This window comes from Neovison vison, chromosome 12 (genome assembly GCF_020171115.1).
Source record: "Neovison vison isolate M4711 chromosome 12, ASM_NN_V1, whole genome shotgun sequence".
NCBI classification, from domain to species: domain Eukaryota; kingdom Metazoa; phylum Chordata; class Mammalia; order Carnivora; family Mustelidae; genus Neogale; species Neogale vison.
Genome location: NC_058102.1, coordinates 138,610,825 through 138,636,111, shown reverse-complemented (window position 1 = coordinate 138,636,111; position 25,287 = coordinate 138,610,825). Strand labels below are relative to the sequence as shown.

The 25,287-nt window shown below is 41.8% G+C and overlaps 1 protein-coding gene and 1 pseudogene across 2 annotated transcripts in view; one reads left to right on the top strand and one right to left on the bottom strand.

Annotated features, from left to right (window-relative positions):
• The window catches only part of CELF2 (CUGBP Elav-like family member 2), an 810,060-nt gene that overhangs the window by 460,989 nt on the left and 323,784 nt on the right, over window positions 1-25,287 (top strand). The gene's annotated exons all lie outside the window — the stretch shown is intronic.
• LOC122891054 lies at window positions 15,255-20,089 on the bottom strand (annotated as a pseudogene).

Below are 25,287 nucleotides of genomic sequence, written 5' to 3'. Positions count from 1 at the left end.
CCTGGCCTAAATGTGGTAGATTCATGAGGTCAATGGTTCCCAAACTTGAACAGGGATCAGAATCATCTGGAGAGCTTGTTAAAACACAACTCTGGGCCCCACCCCTGAGAGTCAGGTTTAGAAGGTGTGGAATGGCGGGGGGGGGGTAGGTTGGGGTACCAGGTGGTGGGTATTATAGAGGGCATGGCTTGCATGGAGCACTGAGTGTGGTGAAAAAATAATGAATAATGTTTTTCTGAAAATAAATAAATAAATAAAGAAGGTGTGGAATGGGGCTGATAATTTGCATTTCTGATGACTCCCAGATCTTGCTGATGCTGCTGATCCCAAGGCCACATCCTGAGAATCACTGCATCCGATTAATGCTTAAAGTCTCCTTCAGATTCTATTTGCTGATATGTCAGATTTCTACCAATTTTTAATTGGAGTTTAAGAGCACAAAGCAACATCACTCATAGAAACAAATGTTGTTAAGTAACTAGCTTCTGAGCACAGAAGTTAAAGAAACCAAGCAGAGCTCCAAAAATACCATGAAAGAAAAATATCAGACCATGAAAGAATAGCTCGAACTGATAAATGATAATAATTTTCTAAGCAAGGATGTATTCCACATCCTTAACATGGCTACTACTCAGCTTATGAATGGATTATATTCTGGGTTATTAATGTCTGTGGTTTGGAACTCGAAATGTGCTTTGCCATTGAAGAACTGTGATAAACAAGGGTAGCAAATGTCTCTCTAAGTCATAATTCACCTGGAGATAGTTCTAATAATACCACTGGTTCTAATACTGGGTTTCTCAGGGAGAAACCCTTGGGATTCAGAGTGATACAAATCACCACCAACGAATAGACAGCAGAGCATGGAGGGGAGGAGGTGGAAATTCTGTTTTGGGCACATGGCGGTTCCCTTGGCAGAGTGGGGTGTGCTCCACCATGCCGTATTGTGGGGCTACTGCCTCTTCCACGGCGGCTCCCTCAGATTCCATCCACTCTTCCCTTTCTGTCAGCCAGTGACATGGAAGAAGGGTGTGTCTTTCTCCCATGGCTGGTCACAGCAAAGCACTATGGGGCTGAATGGTTCAGGGAGAGCTCCCCGTATGTGGCATAAACCACTGGGGATACTTCTGGTCTTCTTTCTCGCAGCTTCTATCTTGCTTCTCAAGGGCCAGCAATGGACAAGCCTACTTAGAGATTTCAGTCACCATCATGGTGGCTCTGCCTCCTCTGTCAACTTCTTCCGTAGGCTTCCCACTCTACCCTCAATCCTACTGTACCTTCAATCTTTCCTTGTTCCGATTTACAAAAAACTTAGAACGGCTGATCGAGATGTTTCTTGGGACACCCGCTCACTTGCTTTATGGGGGAACTCTCATAGTACCTGATGCTGAGCTGGTCTTCTCTGTTGAGAAAGGGAAGCATGTCTGGGAAGAGGGACTTGAGATCGGTAGACAGGACTGAGTGGCCAGAGACAGGACCAGGATAGCCACAAGGCATCATGAGTTAGCCTCAGCCCGGTAGCCCTGTGTCACCGCCTGGACTGCCTCAGAAGCCAGCCTGAATCCCAGGTAACAGCAGGTTCTCTATCATTTGGGGCTAAAGGACTAGAAGAAAGTAATCATCGTTGGCAAATCAGAAAGAAGAAGAAATTCCTCTAGCCACCTGATGTGTATTGTTTGAGGTGAGCTAGAACAGTTTTTTTGAGTTGGCCATTTGTGAACCAGGGAATTCCTGAGTAAGCACACACAGGCGTGTGCACACTTGCAGACAGACACACACACACGCATGTGCGCACACACACACACACACACACATTGTAATGCCTACAAGGATTTCAGTGATTCCTGGTTCATTCTTTCCTATACCTGATTTCACATAGAATTATAGTCCATGTAATACGAGTTTGGGTACTTTGAGAAACAAGCCCCAAGAAGGAAATAAATGTGTAAGGATTGTATGAGGAGAAATGTCTGTGAGAGAAAACGGGGCAGGAGCTGGAAGAGTGGCCAGAATGCAGTGCACGGCTGACCCTGAGGGAGGGGAAGGCTGTTTGGAAGCTCCCAAACCCAAGGACAGTCTGACGAAGATTCCACAAGGCTTCGGGAGTCCTTGAGTGAGAGCTGGCCTGTGTCGTCCAGAAACAGGCTTGTCTCAGTATCCCTTCTGGGCCCAGGCAGTGGGGAGCAGCCCATGGGAAGCATGACTTGGAGCCAATGTGCTGATGGATCCGGAACTCAGCAACTGTGGTCCGTTATGCTTCTCGTAGCCGGAACGTTCCGAGAGGGGGGGTGTCCTTCTGCATAGGCCAACAGCCAAAGCGCCTCAGGTAAATGTGAAAATTGGGCTTTGCAGTGGGAATGGTGTGATGGTATTTGTTATTCAAGTCAAGAAGAGGACAGAAAAGAAAAAGAAAAATGCTTCGTTATCTTTAGTACTTAGAAAGCGGAGGGCACAGGTCACTAAAAATCCACCATGATCCGAAAGTTTTGCTTTAAGCCTGCAGGTTCAGCCTGTCTATCCCTCCTGACTGGTATTGAGACCTGGTTATAGGAACAAAATGAGCTGCCTTGGCCTCCCTTTCCTCTCAGTGCTCCATGAAGCAGCAAAAAAATGCTGTAGAGTTGTCAGCTGTAGGAGGGGGGGACAGGGGCGGGTGAGGGTTGGGGAGGGACATAGAGGGAGGTGCTTGGAAAAGCACCAACTTAATCATTGCTGCCTAATAAGCAAGAATTGGCAGTGCATTTTTTTTTTTTTTAAGGATTGCTAAAACTTTCATTCTTTTGACCTAGAAAAAAATCTTGGCCTTTAAATGTGGAGCACCTAATTTTTCATTTTATAAATAATCTGTATTCCATTGCACTGGGTGGAATGCATAATGATGTTTAGAATACCAGCTGCCACCTAGCGATGTTCTCGAAGTTAAATATACATATATACATAGATCATGCTGTATTTTAAACTATGTAAATAATTTGCTTTGTGTCTCTTCTGATGGCGAAATGGAGAAATGAGGAGTTATGATTTCCAAAACTCAACACGTACCGTATATTTTGTGCTGTTTGGGGTGGGGTGCCCAGGGAGCAGGAGTCTTTTAGATAATTTGCTGCTGCCTGTGCATTGTATTCTAATTGTATCATACTCTGCTCTGTTCTTTTGGGCTGAAAATAATGTGTAACAAAAACGACACCGTATCAGTGGATTTTGCTTCAGAAGTGGTAAAAGACATTCAGGCATCAGTGTGGGACAGTTGCTTGATGTGCAGTATTTTCTTGGGAAGATTCCAGACTAAAGGTCTAGCCATTATGATCACTGATAAGAATTTCTTTTTGTGATGGTTAAAGAGATACACTTCTAAAGATTGGAGGTAAAATTCATAATGCGGTCATGACTCTAAGGTCTAAAAGACCTTTTCTTGTTTGGAATGAGACTACTTTAACTGACTCTAATAATACAAAAACGGGATTAACAAACACCTTGATTTTTCTGAGAGGAAGAATGGATGGCTTAGGTTGGGAGTATGATTGTACAGAAGTATCCAGGGGCTATTTCAGAACTTGGGACTTGGGCAAACCCCAAAAGGCATGGATTCAATTCCAGTAAGTCACAGGCGAGGGTGGGCATGAAGGGGAGACAAAAACAAGGAGGTGTCTGCAGACTGTGACTCACCAGGGCTTCCAGGATTTGAAGAAGGTGCATTTTCTTATGTGAAATGGAGACTTAGCCATTAAGTAGAGCAAATAATTGCCTGTAGATCACCCAGTCTGTCCCCCTAGTTTACATAATAATGAGTAAACGACAAACATTCCCTGTTTTGCTACACATTCAAAAACTCATGCAGTATTGAATACGGACTCTAGTCTCTCTGTCTCTTACAACACACACACACACACACACACACTTGTAAGCACGCACGGTCATGTGTTCACTAACCCACTCTACAAAAAGGAAGAAACGGTCTCTACTTCCTTGCCACAGAAGACATATCAAATACAGACGCGTGCCCTATACCACTGAAGTAACACGTGGTTACTTGAGGTCTGTATGGAAGGCTCCCCACAGAAATGGCAGTGTTGGTCCTCAGGTAAGTGAATTATCTGTAGCAATTAAAGATATGTACATTTAATGGTCCTGTTTTCAGTGGGATGTTAGCGGCGCCGGTGTCTTAGGTTACCAACTTGCCACTTAATTATTGTTGTTGAAACACTAGTTCGGGATGAGGAGCAACCTCCCCCAGCTACTGTGTAGACTAACGGTGAGGCCTCCCCAAGGAGCAGAGGGGGGCAGCCTTCTGATTAAAACTACACTTTTAGAATGGGATAATATCCATTTCTGTTATTACTTCTTTTTTATAATTATGTTCTTTTTTATAATTATAATTACAGTGGTTTAGCCACCGTGTAGTGCATCATTAGTTTTTGATGTAGTGTTCAATGATTCATTAGTTACATCACAACACATACCCTTCTCAATACCCATCACCCTGTTCCCCCCTCCCCCAATTCTCCTCCCCTCTGAAACCCCCAGATTGTTTCTCGGGGTCCAAAGTCTCTCATCACAAGTCATCTTATCTCCCTCTCTGGTCTCCCCCTTCGAATGTCCCCCCTCCTTCTCATATGGTCCTCCGTGCTATTCCTTATGTTCCACACAAGAGTGAAACCATATGACCATTGTCCTTCTCTGCTTGGCTTAGTTCATTAATATAATTCCCTCCAGTTCCATCCATGTCAGTGCAAATGGTAGGTAATGATCCTTTTCGATGGCTGAGTAATATTCCATTGTATATATGGACCACATCTTCTTTATCCACTCAACTGTTGAAGGGCATCTCGGCTCCTCCCACAGTTTGGCTCTTGTGGACACTGCTGCTACGAATATTGAGGTGCACGTGTCCCTTCTTTTCACTACGTCTATATCTTTAGGGTAATTATCTACTAGAGCAGTTGCTGGGTTGTTGTTCTTAACATCTTGAGGAACCTCCATACTGTTTTCCAGAGTGGCCGCACCAGCTTGCATTCCCACCAACAGTGTAAGAGGGTTCCCCTTTCTCCGCATCTTCGCCAATGTTTGTTGTTTCCTGTTTGGCTAATTTTTGCCATTCTAACTGCTGTAAGGTGGTATCTCATTGTGATTTGATTTGTATTTCCCTGTTGGCCAGTGATGTTGAGCATTTTTGCATGTGTCTGTTGGCCATTGTATGTCTTTTTTGGAGAAGTGTCTGTTGGCCATTGTATGTCTTTTTTGGAGAAGTGTCTGTTATTATTTCTTAACAGGGCATTAGACAAAGAGTTGAAATGTTATAGAGGAAAACAGCTGAGAGGCTTCTGTTTATGCAGTCTGCGTAGAGCAAAAAATATTTTCAGAAATGTCTTCTGAATACGCCCAAGCCCACTTTCTCCAAAAGTTAGAGATAACTTAGTAAGTTCTAGCTTTGAATTGCACAGGCAAGAAAAGCCTTTTAAAATAATTGTTTTTAAGACGATTACCAAAAATACTGATTATTTCATACCTGCAAGTGGTAAACAGTAATCACCAAGAACAACTCCCATCCCCTTGTCTAGAAAAAGATGTAGTTCCAGCAAGGTAGAAAATATAATCTTGTTCAGATCTATTATACATTCCTCTTTCCAAATTCTGGTCTTGCATAAATTGCCTGACTGAACTCTTAGTTCCAGATTAGCAAAACGAACATGTAATTTTTTTTTTTTTACCCACAAGATTGTGGTTTGTTTTGGCTCAGCTTGTTTATTTATATTCTTCAACCCACTAAGAGTCAACTGTGTGTTTCTTTACTCCTATTTTTAGTAGAAAATTTGGGTTGTGTGACTTCAGGTGTCGGGAATCAAATAATAAAATAGGGCCCCCGATAACAATTCAAGAGATGGATCGGCATGCCATTGTTAAGGACCCTGTAGTGAATTAGACATCCTCTTCCATGGAATCAGGGACATCCAACAGAAAGGCAATGAGCTAAGAATGAAGGGGCCTGGGGTGCCAATCGCAAATGTTCTTTCTTGGGCACACTCCGTTCTTCAGGGTCTCCATATCCTTCTGGCATCTGTCCCTTTGGAATGGCTTGCATTTCTGGCATGGCTGTCTTCTCCACTTCTCTGCTGCTCCTTCCAGGCCCAGGTCAAGGGCTGCCTCTTGCAAGGAGCCCTGCCCAGTCTTTCCCGTCTGTCCTGAGCGCCTCCTTCTCCGTATTCTTGCGGCTGGCTACTTTATTTGTACGTGCAAACTCCACCATCCCTCTTCCATCTGCTTCCTATCTGCGTCCTCGGTGCCTTGTCCCCACACCTACCCTTTCTACCCACTCTCTCAACCCACTTATTTGTGGCTTTTCTCTATCTCTCATTTTTCCTTGCAGCCTAGGAATGTGCACAAATCCCATCCATCCTTAAATGTCCTGTTGAAGCTACATGCTAGTTCCTATATCTTCTGTGTCTTGCCTTTCAAACTCAAGGCTCTGGGGGAAAGTAAGCAACGTGCACTGTTTTCACATTCTACCTTCTTATTACTCAGTTCTTTGCTGCCTTACCTGTGTCCTTACTGCTTCGCTGACACTGCTCCGGGAAAGGGAATCAATGCCTTGCTGTCAAAATGTAGCCCTTACCGAATACTTATATATTGGCTCTCTCTGTGTACTGAGGTCATGATTTCTTGCTTAGGGAAACTCACTCTAAGTTTTCCCAAAGTGTGCTCCAGGGGACCTGAGTTTTGAAGGACGGGAATAGGTTTGATGTAAAAGGAAGAGTTCTGTGGTCAGATATTTTTAGAAAGCTCTCCCTATATAATCCTCTTTAAAGATTCATGCCACAAATTAGCAAGGCAGTTTTACTTTAATCTGTAAAGCTTATCTTACTATAAAACTAGGGATACCCTATGAGAAATGCTGCCCTTTAAACATGATTCCCCGTCACTGTTCTCTCCTGGTTCTCTGATTTCTATGATCATCCTCATAATTCTCTTCTGTTTCTGTCTCTGCCTCTCTATCTCTGTCTCTGTCTTTCTCTCTTTTTCTCTTTTTTATTTCCCAGTGTTGACCCATTCTTCTTCTTTTTATATATTCTCTCCTTGGGTGAGCTCGTCCTCTGTGGTTTCACGTGTCTCCTCGATATCAGTGATTCCCCGTCTGGGTCTCCACTCCTGAACTTTCCATGTACTAGAGACTCTAGATCCGGTTTTCTAGCGTACATCTCCCCTGGATGATCTTCAAGAAATTCAGGTCTAACATGTCTCAAATTGATGTGGTTATTTCCACTCCCACCTCCCGTTTTTGACCTGTTCTTGTTCCCGACTGGATGGTATGAAGTGGTGGCACCCGTTGAGTCAACCTTCCCAGAAATCCTGGGGCACAGCTGACTTTGCCTGTGGCTTCACTCCGGATTCAGTCATAACAGGGCGGCCATGTGATGGAAGGCTGTGAACGGAGGATGGAGAGTTTCCGTCCTCGCAAAGATGACAGAACTCTAGGGAGATGACAAGACAGGACAGAAGACAACAGAACATGCTCCCGGACGGGGTGTGACTTCTGGGGCCCCAGCTCTCCAGGCCACGCCATCTGAGCAGAGTGCACATTCCACTGAGCGTAAGAACTTTCGCCTGTGACATTTTTAAAGGCCATTACACCCTGGCAGCCGCCCACGCTGGGCTCTTCGAGAGACCGTGTCCGTAAGCCTGCCTACGCACCGTGTGGATGAGGCGTGGTGTGAGTGGCACGATCAGTCACCAGCTCTTTCAAGACAGTCTTGATGTAGAATTATGACAGTTTGACTCAGGTCCCCTTCTTGAGTCCCCGGGTCCTGCTGTCTTCTTGGGTTGGGCTTTCCCTTTACAGCTCCATTTTTGGTGCCTTCGTACACTTTGTTGTTACTTTTTATGTCGACATGTGGCGGCTGTAGGGCAGTGTACGTAAATGGAACATCATGGACATGGGATCAGACACACCTGTGTTTAAATCCTGTTCTCCTTTTTCAGCTCAGATAGCTTTGGACAGAGCATTTGGAAGTCTCTGTAAACCGGGTATAAAAATATCCACCTTAGAGGGGAGCCATGAAGATTCAACGAGGTAATTCCCATTAAGTGCCAAGCACATAGTAGTCATTCAACAAATGGTGGTGAATATCACGTACCATGTTGGATTCGTCTTTGCTTCACGGACTGGATCTCCTTCCTCCATTCTTTCATCAGTATCAGAAGTTTACATATATAGATTATATAGTTCCTATATATTCTCATCCTAATTAAAAGTTTTCACACAATTTCCTCGCTAAGTGCTGGGAAGGTATTAAGAGACAGTAAGCCTGAAACTCAATATTTAGGTAAATAAAAAGTACAGGGTATTTTGAGTCTCCGTAAGATAAACCGGATTTGGCTTATAAAGCCTTATTTGAGTCTCTCACATGATCAAGATCTATGAAATGTAATTGATCAAACTCAAGGAGATGAGGAGTCATACAGACTCTTCGGGGATTTGAACTTAAGGTTTTAAACCGCCTAGGCCTAGCAAACCGGAAGCTTAGTGCGTTAAGCTATGCCCGCTGGCCATTGGATTATAGGCAGCAATTTACTATTAGTGAAAGGAGAAGAAATTCTTGATCAGTTGCTCCTTTCCCTAGTCCCACCTCTTGCCTATGGTAAGTAAATTAAAGAGACTATCTTAAAGAAACCTTAGGTCCTGCCTAGTCCAAGTCTCATGAACTGAGTAGAGTTGAGCTTCCGTTTTTACTGTAAAGGCAAAGTCCATAGTGATTTTGCAGTGTTCTGAGTCAAAAAAATTTATCTTCCCATGTCGGCCAGAACACTATTTAGATATTTATCTGAAAATGGGTGTTAGTCAGTTGTAATCAACAGTAGATAGTTGGTGGAGAAGAATGCCGGCCGTGTTTAGGGTTCCTGGGTAGGAAAACATGTAGCAGAAAGTTCACGCTCTCCTCTTTTCTCCTTGTGTGGCTTGGGATACTTTATTTCGATGGTTTATTTTTCCCTCATGAAAAAGATCCAGGGGTCAGAACTGGGAAGACCTAATTTCTAATGCTAGGTCCACAAACTGACCATTCAGTTTCTGTTTTCCTTCGTTGTCGGATGGGAACAGCATCAGCCTCACGGAGCTCTTAGACTTGAATCTGTTACCGTGTGACAATTTCGGACGTGACCGAGAGCAATTGGATTATCGTTTTAAGCTGACGTTCCCGCGTGCCTCCTAAACACCGAGCAGTACCATAAATGCATTTGCATAGAGAGTGGTAGGCAGGTCCCTTCACTGTTGCAGGTCAAGAAGAGCAGGCTGGGGTTTGGTGAGCGACACACCGCAGGTGACACGGCTGGTGAGTTACTGAGCCCAGTCCTCTTCGGGCGGAGAGGGCGTGCTTCTCCCGAACATCACGGCTTGCTGCAGACGCTGTTTATGTCAGCATTTATCTCGGTGACGGGAACATGTCTGATCTCATGTCAGGCTTGGTGACTCTTACCTGAAGCTCTTTTTCCCTGCTTCTTTCTCACGTCTTCAGTCTCAGGGAGGGAAACTTGACATCGCCTTTAATTTTGTCCCCTTTTACTTCTACCCTCTTTCCTGGGCTCAGGGCCTGGTTCCGCTTTCTAGTCCTAGCTTCCTGACTGGCCCGATGACGTGAGGCACCTAGCGAGGCTTTGGGCATCGCGGAGTGCCTGTGGCTCTAAGGTTTTGACGATCACCAGTCTTACGGCTGACCTCGAAGCTCAGACCACAGCTGCATATCCATTTCTAGTGACTGTCATTTTCCCTCCGCCTTTTAGGATCTGAATTTCAGAGATGCCCCCTATTTTCCCTTGAGGGAACTCAAAATGCTGCTTATTTACAACCTTGGGTCCCTCTCCGGGTCACATCCTGTATGTCAGGCCTCATCATTCACAGAACATTTTCCAGGTAATTGTTCTTCTGCCGGCACGGCTCAGCTTTCGTCTTTTCTGCTGTTCCCATCACTGAGTTATTTTTGACTACAGATTCCACCTACATATCTGTGTCCCGGAAAGATATTCTGGTACCTAGAAAGTTCCTGCTGGTTAATTTTCTTCTGTCAGGAGCATTGCCCGGATTTGGACCTACTCTTGACAGCTTCCCACGGGCAAACACCTGCAGAAGCCTGCCGGTCGCCACAGGTGGACTCCAGGACCTGCACGGGGTCTAACGCTCCTTTCGGAAGTCGAAGCGAGGATGAAAACTCCTCGGTTCTTCCTGGAACTGTTGGGGGAAAAGTGAGGGGAACTTCAGCTCCCCACAAGTCATTTTGTTATTCAGAGGGAACAGCAGGAGCCCAGAACATCTGTTGTTTCCGAGGCATTTACACAGACACTTAGCGATGCATCAGGTCCGATGGTGTTCGCGTGGTATTTCCAGATACTCTATCAGCAAGCGGTATTTTTAGTCTCCGGGGAATATTGTACATGGTAGACTCATCGTTGACATCTGGCTGGTTCGTATGCAGCCACAGAGATCTTTCAAAACAAAACTGTTGCAAAGGAGAGTTAAACCCAGAATGTCACTTGGGAATAAAATGTTCCCTTCTCTGACTGTCTTTCCTGGTGTGAAACGTACAAATTCTTAAAGATTAGGAGTTAGTCGATTTAGATCCTCCAAAGCACAGAAATGGAAAGAAAGCATTTTTCGGAATGTCATCCCCTTCCGAAATTATGGGGGAAAACTGTACAGTTCTTTCTTTTTTTTTTTTTTAAAGGAAAATAGAAGAATTTTGCACGTTGTCTTCCCTCGGTTTATTATTCAGGAACATCACTATCTGCTTGGCAGTCCGTTCACTGCTGTGTGCCCCGGAATTGGATTCAGGTCAAATTCTGCCTCCACCGCTTCATAGCTATATGGCCGTGAACATGACATCTGACTCCTCAGGGCTCAGATGCTTTCCCCGTAACATGCGGATGTGGGCAGCCCCCATCTCCTCAAATTATTGTCAGGAATAAATGTCTTACCTACAAAGAGTTAAAACCAGTGCCTAGTGCAGTGAATGTGTTCCCTAAATGTTGCCGTTTTAGCTGCTATTTGGCTATTCCATGGGAGGGAAAGGACTAAAGAAGGTATGAGGGTTGTTTTTTTTTCCCCTTTCAGAGAAAGGTGGTACATTAGACGATTCTTTTTTGAAGTCGATCCTAGATTTACAAAAAATGTTTCTGTGAAATCATCATACTTGACTCATATCGAAATTACATGACTCAAAAATCAAAACAAAACAACTGCTCTCAAAACATTTCCAGACTTCCCAAGACACGGGTTGTACACCACTGTTCAGTTATTCAAAAACCAAATGTCTAATTTTAGCCTAATGCTTGGCAAAACCCAGCCCTGTCGTAGTTTAACAGTTCCGCTGCCGTCTTGCTGCTCTGATCATTTCAGTCTTGGGGGAAAAACAATCAAATGTGACTCAGACAGGATTTGCTTCCTTTTAAAAAGCTATGTTAGGGGCGCCTGGGTGGCTCAGTGGGTTAAAGCCTCTGCCTTCGGCTCAGGTCATGATCCCAGGGTCCTGGGATTGAGCCCCACGTCGGGCTCTCTGCTCCGCAGGGAGCCTGCTTCCTCCCCTCTCTCTCTCTCTGCCTGCCTCTCTGCCTACTTGTGATTTCTCTGTGTCAAATAAATAAAATCTTAAAAAAAAAAAGCTATGTTAAAAAGTAGGTTAGCTCAAGATTTTCTGCTTCTATTTCTGTCTTTGTCGATGACCTCGATTGGTGGCAAATTAAGAAGGCAAGACCAGAAGCATCCTGGGTAGCACTTAGGTCTCTGCTGTGGTTTGTGTATTTTCGAGACATAAAGAGGTAGGAGAATGGCAGCTACAAGTTGACCAGCATCCAGAATAATTGAATTAGAACTCAAAATTGTACCCTACGTGCCAAGAATGCAGTAACGGCAATTTGGAATATTATAGTAGCTTATGAATGGGATACAAGAGCCACATCTACCAACTGTCTAGGAAGCAGGGGGCAGGAAGAAATTGGCCAGGCTCAACAGCTCCTGATTTTGTTGGAGGCTATCACGCCAAGCCTGCAAACTGAACAGGAAGAGAGGAGAAAAAGTTAGGAGCATAGTAAGAGACAGTTGTGAGGCTGGTTTCCAAACAATATCAAGATTTCTGATGCCTGTGAAGGAACTTACAAAAATATTCAGGAGCAAGGAGAGTCGTATGTAAGCATGTATCACGTCTTTTGAGAAGTTGGGAACCAGTTTGGGCTCCTCGGCAGGACCCAGTTGGTGTTTACCTCATAGCCCATTTCTAGGATTCAGACGTCTTATTTCGAAAACCCTAGAAACTGTATTCCAGCTGTCAAGATCCAGTCTTCTGCCCTTGAAGTTGTCTCTTCATTCTCTGGCCCCAGGTTTGGCCAGCATTTTCCGGGAGGAAAGGTGATTGAAACACAGGAGCCTGAGAGCAAGAAAAGACTGAGGCGGAGTGTATTGGGGCTTCCCCCGGCACACCCTCCCTTGTTCTCTTGGTTCCAGGCCTGTGTCTTGCATCTGGTCCGATGAGATGAGGCCCAGGAAGTCCCTGGTTTGCAGACTTCAAGTTGTAAATCCAAGAAGATGGGAGGGCATTGTGGGGGTTGCTTAAATAATCAGTAATGATAATGACAATTACAGTAAAAATCACATTGGATTATAACTCTACAATTTGCAGAGTGCTTCCGCTAGAGAGCAAATCAAACTTCATGATGCTTGTAGGAGCAGCACGACCTCAGAACATATTTGGCAAAGCTTGGGAATCGGGGGGAAATGGATGGAGTAATGACACTAATAAACTGAAGGAGGAAAATTCTACAATTGCAAATGTTTGCATAACTATGTCTCCAGCCCCTTCTTGATAAAAAGAGATTTTCTCTATTCCCAGGGTGGTTTGAAGAAAGCCAATGGACATTCTATAATGAGAGAATGTTGACAGCCCTTGTAGAGACAAAAACAAAAGGTGATAAAGAAGACAGTGTCAAGTCAACACGAGGCAAAAACCAGGACTCTGGGCCCCATAATTCAGTTAAAAGACGTCTGACTCCCCCCATCCCTGATAAATTGCTAAAAACAGAGGAAAGAGATTAAAAAAAAATTCAAGGAGAACAAGAAAGAGAAATAGCAGTCGCTTCAAATGTGAGAGAAAGTAACAACAGAAGAGCCATCACAGATCACACTTGACCGCCTTTTAGTACAATACAGTTTTGTTAACACAGCGTTGCATGGCAGAACTCTAGAAGTTATTCCTCTTGCATAACTGAAACTTTATGCCCTTTGATTAGCAATTAGCCAAGTCCTCCTCTCCCTCAACCCCTCCTGCCCCACCATCCTTGGCAACCGCCTTTCCGCCCTCTCTTATGTGTTTGACTCTTTTAGAAAACTCAAGTCAATGAAACCATGCTGTGTCTGTCCTGTGAGTGGTTTATGTCACTTAACATTAGGTCCTCAAAGTTCATCCATGTTGCCAAATACCGCAGGCTTCTCTTTTTGAGGGTTAGTAATATCCCATTGTGTGCATGTGTGTATATATGTGTGTGTGAATATATGCATGTATGTATATATTCGTGTGTGTATATATGTGTGTGTGTATACATGCATGTGTATACACATTTTTTCTATCCACTCATTCATCAGTGGACTCCTTGGTTGTTTTCACATCTTGGCTATTTGAATAATGTTGCTGTGAACTTGAAAGGGCACGTGGCATTATAAAAACCTGATTTCAGTTCTTTCGGAATATGTACACAGAAGGGGGATAGCTAGATCATATAGTGGTTTTATTTCTAATTTTTTTGAGGAACCTCCTTATTGTTTTCCATAGCAGCTGTGCCTTTTGTCTTCTGACCTCTTGTGTACAAGGGTCCGGCTTTTCTACATCCTTGCCATCCCTTGCTCTCTTTTTTAAAATATTGAACAGCCACTCTAAAAATTGTGAGTGATAGCTCATTGTGGTTTTGACTTGCATTTCTCTGATGACTAATGTCATGGAGTGTCTTTTCGGTACTTGGTTGCCATCTGTGTGTCATCTTTGGAGAAATGCCTATTCATGTCATTAGCCCATTTTTAAATCTAGTTGTTAGGTTTTTTTGCTATTGAGTTATAGGAGTTGTTTTGGTTTTTTTGTTTCTTTGCTTTGTTTTGTTTTTTTGAGAAAGAGAGAGTGAGCGGGGTGAAGGGGCAGGAGGAGAGGGAGAAAGAGAATCTTAAGCAGGCTCCATGCCTAGTACAGAGCCTAGGGTAGGCCTTGATCTCATGACCATGAGATCATGACCTGAGCTGAAATCAAGAGTTGGACACAAGCAACTGAGCCACCCAGGCACCCCAAGTTGTAGGAGTTTTTGATATATTTTGGAAATTAGCTCCTTTTCAGATAATCTGATTTGCAAATATTTTCTCAGATCCCATAGGTTGCTTTTTCACTCTGTGGTTTCCTTGGCTACATGGAGGTTTTTGGACCTTTGTCTTATACCACACACCAAAGTCAATAATTCAAAATGGATTAAAGACTTAAACATAGGACCTTAAGTGATAAAACTCCTAGAAGAAAAGAGGGGGAAAGTGGGGGACATTGTGACATCAGTCTTAGCAATGATTTCATGGATGTGACACCAAAAGCACAGGCAACAAATGGAAAAACAAACATGTAGGATGTTGTCAAGCGTTGGTTGTATTTTATTTTCCACCATTTCCAGTGTTTGTGCCCGTGCTCTATTTGTTATGCACTCGAGTTTCTCTTCCCAAATCATAGAGTTTTATCTTTACAGATGGCCCTGTTTAGTTAAAAGAAGCTGTGCCATTTTTTCTCTTCCCTCCCAAAATGGTATCCATCTTATTTTACCAAGAATATTATCTTCAAAGACCTTCTTGGCTCTGAGGCTCTGGTACATCTCTATTTTCACTGTGTCCTACAAAGCCCACATTCTCCACAGCCCAGCTCTCTCCCTTACCATGCTGTACTCAGCAGATCTGCTCAGCTGTGCGGGCTGTTTTACTGGTTCTCAGCAACACCAGCAGGATCCTGCCTCAGCAGCCTGCACTTGCTCTTTCCTTGACTGGAATGCTTTTCTGATGGCTCATGTGCTCTCCTTTCTCCCCCTCTCTCTCTTACACACTTGTTATTTGAGTCTGGTCTGATATCATCCCCTCAAAAAGGTCTTCTCTGCTGCCTCAAATCAACACAACTTTTATTGCATCTTTAAAATATCACAAATAGGTCTGAAAAATCATCTGGCATCTTGCTGTTTCTGTAGCTGGACAACTTAGACCTTATTCATTAGCTTACGGAACTCTTCCTTCTTTCAGAAGCATAGATACCACCCCCAAATTTTCTGATATCCTTGCTTTTTAACTCGGTGGCTTGCTAAATCAAAGCAGCTAAGTGTGTTACAAGTTCAGTGTCATTTCCTTCAAGATTTAACTCATCTTTCTGGGCTTGAGATACTGAACAAGCAATACCTGGCCTCATCCAAACCCTGGGATGTGGTTTTCCACCAAGAAATTTCATATTTCAGCAGGAGAATATTCTCCCAAATCACAATGTTGAGGGGGAAGCAAGTGTACACAGACCTCATCCTGTAACCGAAGTCCAGGGCAACACCAGTGAGCATGGTCTGTACGTGACTACAGGTAGTGCAAGTAGAAGCGAGTTCTTTTCTATTTCCCCACTATTTGTCAACTCAGAGCCTCTTCTTTTTCTTTCCAAGAAGCCTGAGTTCCACACTGATGTGATTGAAGTCCCTCTGCAGAGTTCCTCTGGGGCCCTTCACAATAACAATGCATCCCTTCAGAGCGATGTCGACATTTCCTGGAATGTCCAGATCTGATTGCCGAGATGGTCTTCCTTCTCGCAGTAGATGAGCAAAAGGCAGAAAGGCCTTCTTTACCAGGATATATATAAAATATCCCTTAACCCACCCTACCCCCCTCTCATCACCTTTGCCCTCCTTTACTTTTTTTTTAAGTTTTAATTCTGTCATTCAATACTTGTCCTGGGATCATGTATTAATTTGCACATATCTGCACATAGGTTTTTACACCAAAGGACAAAATCCTGAACTACTAGCATATGAGGGCTATGGGTTAGCGGCCCACGGCATATCAACTGAATTCCCAGAGCTGGTGTATATTAGCTGCCCAGTAATACTATTAAATGAATTCCCAGAGCTGGTGTATATTAGCTGCCCAGTAATACTATTAAATGAATGAATGTTCCCTACTTATCTCATTCCTTTCTTCTCATTTGGATCCCACTTTATTATACAGACTTCTAGAAAATACCTGTAATCAAAGATCTTTTCTCTTAAGTCAGTGCAGATGTTAGAACAATGTGGTTTCTTGAAAGGCTAAGGGTGGGGGGAATGAACTCACTCAACTGTACTCACCTGTCAAAGCATTTATTGGCTTTTACCACTCACTTAGCAGTACCCTCCTACTACATTTTGAGAGCACTAAAAAGTAATAGCCAGAAGAAGGAGGATGCTTGTGGTCCGATAGATTGATGCTTGGACAATCTGCAACTACAGCCAAGTACCGCACAGGTTGGCATCTATGTATGTAAAACCCTGTGTTGCTACACCTGTTTTATAAATAACAAAGATATATCCATCATCGTCTGGTGCCCAAGCGTGCATTCTTTTCACTGAGACTCTTAGGAAGCATAAGTGTTTTGAACAGTGCTGGCTATAGCTACTCCCCTTTCTAGGGCTTCACTAATTCTATTACATTTTGCACTCACCTTTTCCTGCCGAGATATTACAGTAATAATAATACCTAAAGTTTTTGTGCACTTTATTCGTGTGAGGCATTGTGCCAAACCCTGTTCGTGCATTTCCTCATTTAATCCTCTCTACTCTATTGAGCAGGTAAGATTATATTATTCTCATCTTAGGACTGAGAAAATTGAGACTTTACAACAGCCACACAGTTACTCAGAATTTCAACCTTGGTCTCTCACATTTCTAAGCCTCTGCTCCTGACTGCTTCGTAGACCACCTCCTCTATTTCCTGGCACCCTAGCCCTTGAAATTACGCACTCTTGGATCACACAGAAATCATAGGTTGAGGTGTAGGATGACCCCAAACCCTTCAAAAGCATGCCCCTCATGTTCTATTTCTCAAGTGACAAAACCAGCTTCCAGATTAATAGGAAATGAACCTTTAGCTGCAATAGAAATGTATGAACTTGGCTGTCCTGGGGGCAGACTTCATCTAGGTTAATCTAGAAACATCTAGGAGCCTTGAAGAAAGGGTAGAATAGAAGCCAGTCCCGCCAGGCTAGAGGCCTAAGAGAAAGGAGGGGAGGTCAGAGTGAGGAACAGTGAAGGCCAGGAAGGAGCTCCTCATTGAATCAGAGAATGTTAAGAAAGTGTATCTCACACCTTCCTATCACTTGGTACTTTCAGCTCTGGTGTGAAGGAAGGAAGTTGGTTCCGTCTCCAGCCTAGATTTCATTTTATGACCTGAGGCATATTCATTCAGGCAACTGGAGTATTACATCTTCCCTGCAGCTATTTTAAAGCTAATTAATGTATCAAACACTTTCCAGTTTTTCTATTCTTATTCGTAACTACCCCAAACCTTCAATTTCTAAAATGATTTTGCTTTTGAAGTGACTTTCATTTCTTAGGATCTACTAGAGCTTTCCTCTCGATTTTTTTCACATTGGAAATTTTATGGGAACACCATGCTTCTATATTTATGCATTTAAATTGTCAAAAAGTATGTTGTCAGGATTACATGCTAAAGAAGTCCCTTACCCAGCAGTTCTGCTCTGTGAATGAGGCTGTTAACCCTTCACTGACTTGAAGGCTGCATCTTAACCTGGCAGGTTGGCTGGGGTACTAATTTTCTCTAGTTTTCCAGAAAAGAACTGCAGAGACATGGGCTCATACAAGATGAAAATATTAAATAAAACTAGTGAAACACTTGAATGATGTACTTTAAACATTTTTACTTAAATACCCCATATCCCTATATAGCATTATATACACACGTCATAGTGAAATAAACCAAGGGTGTTTGGGGGAGGGTCTTCATAAGTAACCTGTACCCAAGTTGACAAATCTTCCCTCACCTCACAGCTTTCTTGGTTGGCCTGAAGAGCAAATACATATATAGTGCATCTCTTCCCCTGCACTCGGAAATTCGATCTACAATTTTTATTGTCCATAAAGGCCCAATGCTCTGCTAGGGGCTATTGAAGATATATGTGTGTGTGTATATATATATATATATATATATATATATATATTTTTTTTTTTTTTTTTTAAATGTAGGTTTTGAACCTTGCCCTCAATGATTTAAAAACCAGGCTTTCAATTTGCATGTACCCTCTGCATTCAGTTATTGAACTACTGAGTGGTGCATGAAGTCTCATCTATATGAGTTTGCTAATTTTTTTAAGACCTCAGGGATGGAGAGATCATAAGGAACAATAACACTTATGAAGTGTCTATTATGTGACAGGTCCTTGACATCTATTCAATTATTTTATCTTTGCAACATGCAAGTAAGGTTTGCATCATTCCTGCTTTCCAGAGCGGGGAGTGGGTTCAGATAAGAAACTTGCTCAGGGAACCACAGTAGGTCACTGAGTCAGAATTGCACTCTCTGCTCTGTCTTACTCTAAAATCCATCTTCTTTCCAGCACACTTGACATCTGGCTGTAAAATACAAAATTAAATAAACTTGAGATAGCTGCTTAATGTGATCAATGTAGGCGGCCCAATAAAATAAACAAAGGATCTAAAATAGGTATTTTGCTTTCACTAATTTGGCTTATTTAACTGTCTTACAGTTACAAGTTAAAGGGATAATTGTGAAGTCTCTAAATTACTTTAGGTTATGTGGACATAAGCCTGATGCTGTTTTATTCTGACTCTAATTATATTTAATTTCATATTTCTAATAGCTCCTTGTCTAGTTGGGTGTCCTAGAGGATAGGGCAAGGTACATCTTCAGCTTGTCTTTAGTCGTGGATTTTCAGAGGTCCTTAGAGCAGGACAGTCCCCCTTTAAAGACAGTCTGTTCAGAAAAGTCGGGCTTACAGATATACTAGGAAATAATTTGCTTACAAAACAACTATTCTCTCTTAAAGGAATTCACTGCAAATTTTGTTTAATCAGCCAAGCCCTCTAGTATATGTAAAATAGTATTTTAATATATGAATGTCAAAAACACTTCTTTTAAGAAATATTTTTGTTTTGTGGGTCATCTGGGTGACTTAGTCCTTAAGCATCTACCTTGGGCTCAGGTCATGATCTCAGCGGGAGGCCTGCTTCTCTCTCTCTCCCTCTGCCCCTGCTTGTGTTCCTTCTCTTGCTGTCTCTGTCAAATAAATAAATAAAATCTTTTTAAAAAGAGAGAAATATTTCCGTTGTGTTAAGTGGGGCACATCCGCATCTAGAATTGATCAAATGTGTGTCCTTAGGTAGAGCACAAGACATTTTTCTCATGTGATCTCATTCATTCTTGTAAGAATTTTCAAAGCAAGAGGCAAGTGCAGAGATGAAGGGAACCAAGGGGTGTGAGTGTGTTTGCCCAAGTTCATTCTAACGACCCACATTGCAAACCTTGTGAAACTTTGGGAGGAAATGTAATAATAGGTTGCCCCCACTCCTTCCCCATCTTCTGGAGAAGCATTTGACTGGGAATTAGGGAAGATTTATTCTATATATAACACATAGGAAGATGTTTAAACTGTAATTGTGGGCAATTTGAAGGAAATATTCTTCCAGAGGAATAAAGATTGACCTACTCAGGAATATTAAAAGGTACAGGGTTCACACTTTCGTGGAAGTATTTTATCATTTTGAAAACTTATTCTTAATAGACCGCCACATTACATTTCAGTAAAGTGGTTTCATTTTCTTTAACAACCATTAATAGCTATTATTAGAGGTAAAAAAAAAAAAATAAGGCTTTATATAGATCATTAAAGTACACTTAAGTAATATGTAATTGACAATTAAATCAGCATGGCAATGCATTATCATAAGTTTGATAGATCTGCCTTTTCTGAAGTACTGAGAAGAAAGGGTCCTTTGTAAGATGCGCTGCTACAGACTAATCTTGCACTTTAATTGATCACAAAGAACACATTGTCTTCATGTATGTGCTTGGTAATCATCTTCTTACAAGTTGCCTTTTGTGAGGATTTTGATGCCGTGTGTGGGAGTTTGGTTCATGCCAGAAACAGTGTTCTTGGTGAGGTTTGGAATTAGCAAGAGCCACCTTTAACCCTTTGTCCTTGTTGTTATCACGATATGTAGAAGTGTTGGTGCTTGCTTTCCACTCTGCAAGCCCACAGTCCCCCTTCTCGTTCCTTCTCCTTTCCTTCACCTCTCTGAAGACATACGAAAGTGTGGTCACGGGGCTGGGTCCCAGCACTCCCAGAATGCCGGCCACACTGATGACGCGGTCCCCTGTTCCTGGGCAGCCAATGGGCGTTGACCTTATGTTGTCAAGCCATTGAAGAAGCAGGCCATATTTGGGAAATTCAGACTCCCGGCACCCCCCACCCCTCCCCCCGCCAAGAAATTTATGGACTTACTGTCTAGAAATGCGGGTGTGCACCGTTTCTACATTGAGATCAAAATATAAAAGCATAACTGCGTTTGAGAGGAATTCTAACCATTGCTATATTTTTCCCCGAATTTTAATTAATTCCCACTTTTCTTCATTCCCTTATACCTATAATAACAATGGAATTTGTTTAGTGTAAGCCTTAAAAATACAGAATATATTTTCTGTATTTCAAATTATGAAAAAGAGAAAAAAATCAAAAGATTAATTTCCACCTAATTTGCTAGACTCTGAGATAGGTTAAGGTACCTAGGGGTTTTTTTTCCCCCTAATATCTTATGAAGATATTTTATAATCTGGACATAGTAAAGTTTAATGTGAGTCTGATGAATCACATAAAGATTTATCTGCTGCACTCCATTTTCCTACTATTATTTAATTTATGGGCTTTATGTGAGATACATGTATCACATTAAAAGTGAAAAAGCATGATGGGTGATTTTTAAGGAGTTTTAAAAATATTGAGATTAGTTAGATATTGATACCCAATGGGTAGAAATTATGATTTTAATTTACTGAGGAAGGAGAAAGAAATCTCACATAATCAGACTGAGTTTCTTTATGCTGTACTGTGGCTCCGTGCAAACAGCAGCTTTTGGGTGATTTTTTTTTTTAAATTAAATTGAGTTCATGAATTCACAAAAGTTTAATCCACACCTAACATGACTGGGGCACAGCCGTAAGGGGTGATTCAGCCGATCTCCCCAGGCCTCCCCCACCGCAGCTTGGCCAGTCTGGCTGGAAGGAACGTGTGAGACAGGTTAGCAGCCAGAACCCCAGTGCTCATGCGTTCCTAGTGCCATATAGAAAGGTACGTAGGAGATGATTAAAGAAGGCACGGAACTTACAGAGGGCCCCCTGCTCTGTGGACTTCGGGCACTAGTAGCAAGGCACACAGCCAAGGAGCAACTGATGAAAAGGTCAAGAGAACGCTGTAGAAGTGTATCAACTACTTCTGTTATAGGAAGAAGCGTTAAGTCGCTGCTTTTCTGAACGTCAGCCATGGATGGACTTCTTGGCAATGGGGATCTTTAATTTTTGAATCCCGCCATCTCAATTTGATTCTGCTCCTTGAAACGTGTTTCATGGTAGTAACGAAAGAAATTAAGATTGGCACGGCTATCGAGAGCCTTGACGGCGGACACCAGCAGCAAGGTGGCTCATAGCATGAAAGCATTGGGTAGTGGCCAGTGAGAAGAAGCTAACCCCGTTTCAGAGACTTTGTTCTTCATTCCTGGGGGTGCATTAAAACCTCCCTAATTCAAAGCAGTCTCTGAAATTGGAGAATTTCCCAAATGTAAACTGCATTTGTAAATATTGTACTAAACTAAGGCACACACATACTACTTAGCTGTATGAAGTAAGTTAAATGAAACCAAATATGTCATTGGGGTGCCTGAGTGGCTCAGGGGGTTAAGCGTCTGCCTTCAGCTCAGGTCATGATCCCAGGGTCCTAGGATCAAGCCCCGCACTGGGCTCCCTGCTTAGCAGGGAGCCTGTTTCTCCCTTTCCCTTCCCCCTGCTTATGCTCTCTCTCGCTCACTCTCTGACAAATAAATAAATGAACGAAATCTTAAAAAAAAAAAAAAGAAAGAAAGAAAACCAGTAGGTCACAACAGGACTATATTAAATGTTAAATGTGCTTTCTAAACTTTAAAATGGCAAGTTACATCGTTAAAAAATTCTTAATTTTAAAATCTTACCCCCCAAAATTACATCTGTGGGGGGACTTCTGGTTACAGTATTGTTTTGATGTATGCCCCCTGACATAATTCAAAACTAGAATAGTCCTCCACAACCAATTATGGCTTGTGCCAAGAATAAGAAGATATTTTTATTTTAGAAAATCTGCTAATAAAATACATCACCTTAGCAGGTCAATAAGAAAAAAAAATGATTTTAAAAGCTACACAGTAATTGAATTTAAATAAATTTTTTTAGAAAAAATACACAATAGGGGCACCTGGGTGGCTCAGTGGTTTAAGCCTCTGCCTCCAGCTCAGGTCATGATCTCAGGGTCCTGGGATCGAGCCCCACGTAGGGCGCTCTGCTCAGCGGGGAGCCTGCTTCCCCCTCTCTCTCTGCCTGCCTCTCTGCTACTTGTGATCTATCTCCGTCTATCAAATAAATAAATAAATAATCTATAAAAAAAATCTTTAAAAAAAAATACACAATAAAATTAAACCCAAATCCTGGGGTGGGGTAGGGGTGCTCTTAGAAAACCAGGAACTTTAAAAGCTTAATAAAAGGCAGGTATTTTCAGCCAATCATTGGATGAGAAATGAGCAAGCTTACAAATTATCATGGTTCATCAAATGATGTTCTGAAAGCTCTGGTCATAGGAATAACACATAGAAATGAAATACCAATATGGTACTTAGAAACAAAGATGAAAAATGTATTGTTTGCCCGTGGCATGAATATAAACATGAATTGTGATTGGCTGAAAAATCTCTAAGAATTTAAGTACAGTGTAATAAAAAATGTTTTAAATCAACAACTTTACTAAAAGTCAGTAGTAACAGACAAAGAAACTACTCGAAGAAAACATTAAGTCCTCCCGGAGACAGAAATAAATGAGGATTTTAGTAAATTTAGGGTCAACCCATCTTTCCAGGTAGAAAGAGCAAATATTATAACGATGTTCAATTTTCCCAAATATATCTAAGTTTTCCCATCAAGTACTGATCAGAATCTCAGTAGAGATTTTTCAAATGGGCAAGGTTGTTCCAAACTTCAACTTGAAGTTCCCTTTGCACAGTTAGAGTAAAAATTAGGGCACTTGCCATCTGGGGTGATATACCAAGTTCTCCTGTTTGAATCAGTAGGGTTCCAACATAAGGAATGACAGAGAAACTCAGTAGCACTGAATCTAATACATAAACACACTCATCGCACCCTAAAAACCATTGGGAGGAGAATGGATCACGTAATCAAGGATACTTGCAAAACTGCCTATTTGTGAAAGACAGAAAATTCAGGTTGAAGCTTACTCACCAAAATAATTCTAAATGAACCAAATAGTAAAAATAAAAATGAACAAAACACAAAGGCAAAGATTAACCTACTTTTAGGATGAGCCAGACTTCTGATGTAAAAAATAAAATTATAATGAAAATTATTAAAATATGTAGCTATATAAAAATATTAAAATTTAGTACCAGAGGGAAAAAAATTTTAAATAAAAGTAAATAATGATCTGGGGGAAAATTTATGAATTTACAAATCCTTTTATAAAAATAATTAAAATACAGAAATATATGTAGCATGACCCAATTCAAAAATCTCCAGTTTATGATGAAGGCACACGAAGTGACCAGTCATCAAAGAAGACAAATGACAATAAATATTAAGGGAAAATATTTACCTTCAGTAGAAAGAAATGCAAATGAAACCATGAAGTAATACATTTCACTCATCATGTTCTGAAATTTAAAATTAAATAGTGATGTCTTTGAGAGGATGTGGAGTCATGAACTTAGGTCCTGTGGGGGAGTGTCAGCTATTGCAAATCTGCCAAGGAATTTGGTAATATATGTTAAGACTTAACACAGTTCCCTTCTATCAAAAGAAAATCAAAAACACTCACATTCACATGTAAGAGTTCTCATTTCAGTGTTACACGTGAAAATGAAAATTGGGAAGCACTGTAAATATCTAACCTTGGGAAAGTAGCTAAATAAACTATGGACATCAGTAAAACGAGATGAAATCCTTGGAACACATTTTCAAAAATCATTACTTCTGGGGGAAAAACTGCTCATATTGGGAATAAAACCAGGATTAAAAATAATATGATCCATTCAACCCCAATTTTATGTGGAAAGATGAAGTCTATGTGTTGAAAACAATGAGAAGGAAATATGCCAAAAGTTACACAGTTCTTTTTTCTATTCAGATTTAGGTGATGCTAATTTTTCTTCTTTACACTTACATGTATCTCTGAGCAACATTGCTTTTGTAATCCTTAACAATAATAAATGTTATTTTTGTAAGACTCACACTGTCTGTCCAAATTACCACGAAATCTGAGTTAATGGCATCTAAATTAAGAACATTTTAATGCTAAAGTTTTAATAGTATGATATTATATGCTCAGTGGGAATTCGGCATATTATATTGATAAGTTTCATTTGTAGCAAGATGCTAAGTATAGACTATACAAAGGAAATTATTTTCCAGAGATTTCAGGATAAGTTATTGTTACAACAAGTTTTGTTTCAGCCGGAAACAACCTGGAAGTGGGATTCAGTATAGTGCTCCCCATCACCTCGACCGACACACTGTCCCGTGTATGTCAGCATGGCTCAGGTGTCATGGCGGACGGTTTGGGTTCCCCGTAGCTTTGTACAACGTTCATGGCTTTGCAGGTGTGCTGCCTACAAGCCTTCATGTATAGAAATGGGAGCAAAATGCATTCAGGTCCTCACAGCATTTTTGGAGGGGTGTATGTGTGTGTGTGTGTGTGTGTGTTTTCCTATGAAGTATTCCTTTTGAAGTTCAGAGCTTAGGCAGAGAAGGCATGAGTTTGGTGGGTATAGCTTTCAAATGCTTAAAACAGCAACTTTAATCTCAAGTGCTGATTGACACCAAGCAAAATGCAGCCTCTCTTTGTTCTCCAGCACACAGCCGAATGTGTGTGTGTGTGTGTGTGTGTATGTGTGTATCTGTGGTGGATCTATATGCACGTAGGTGTTTGTGTGTGTGTATCTGTGGTGGGTCTA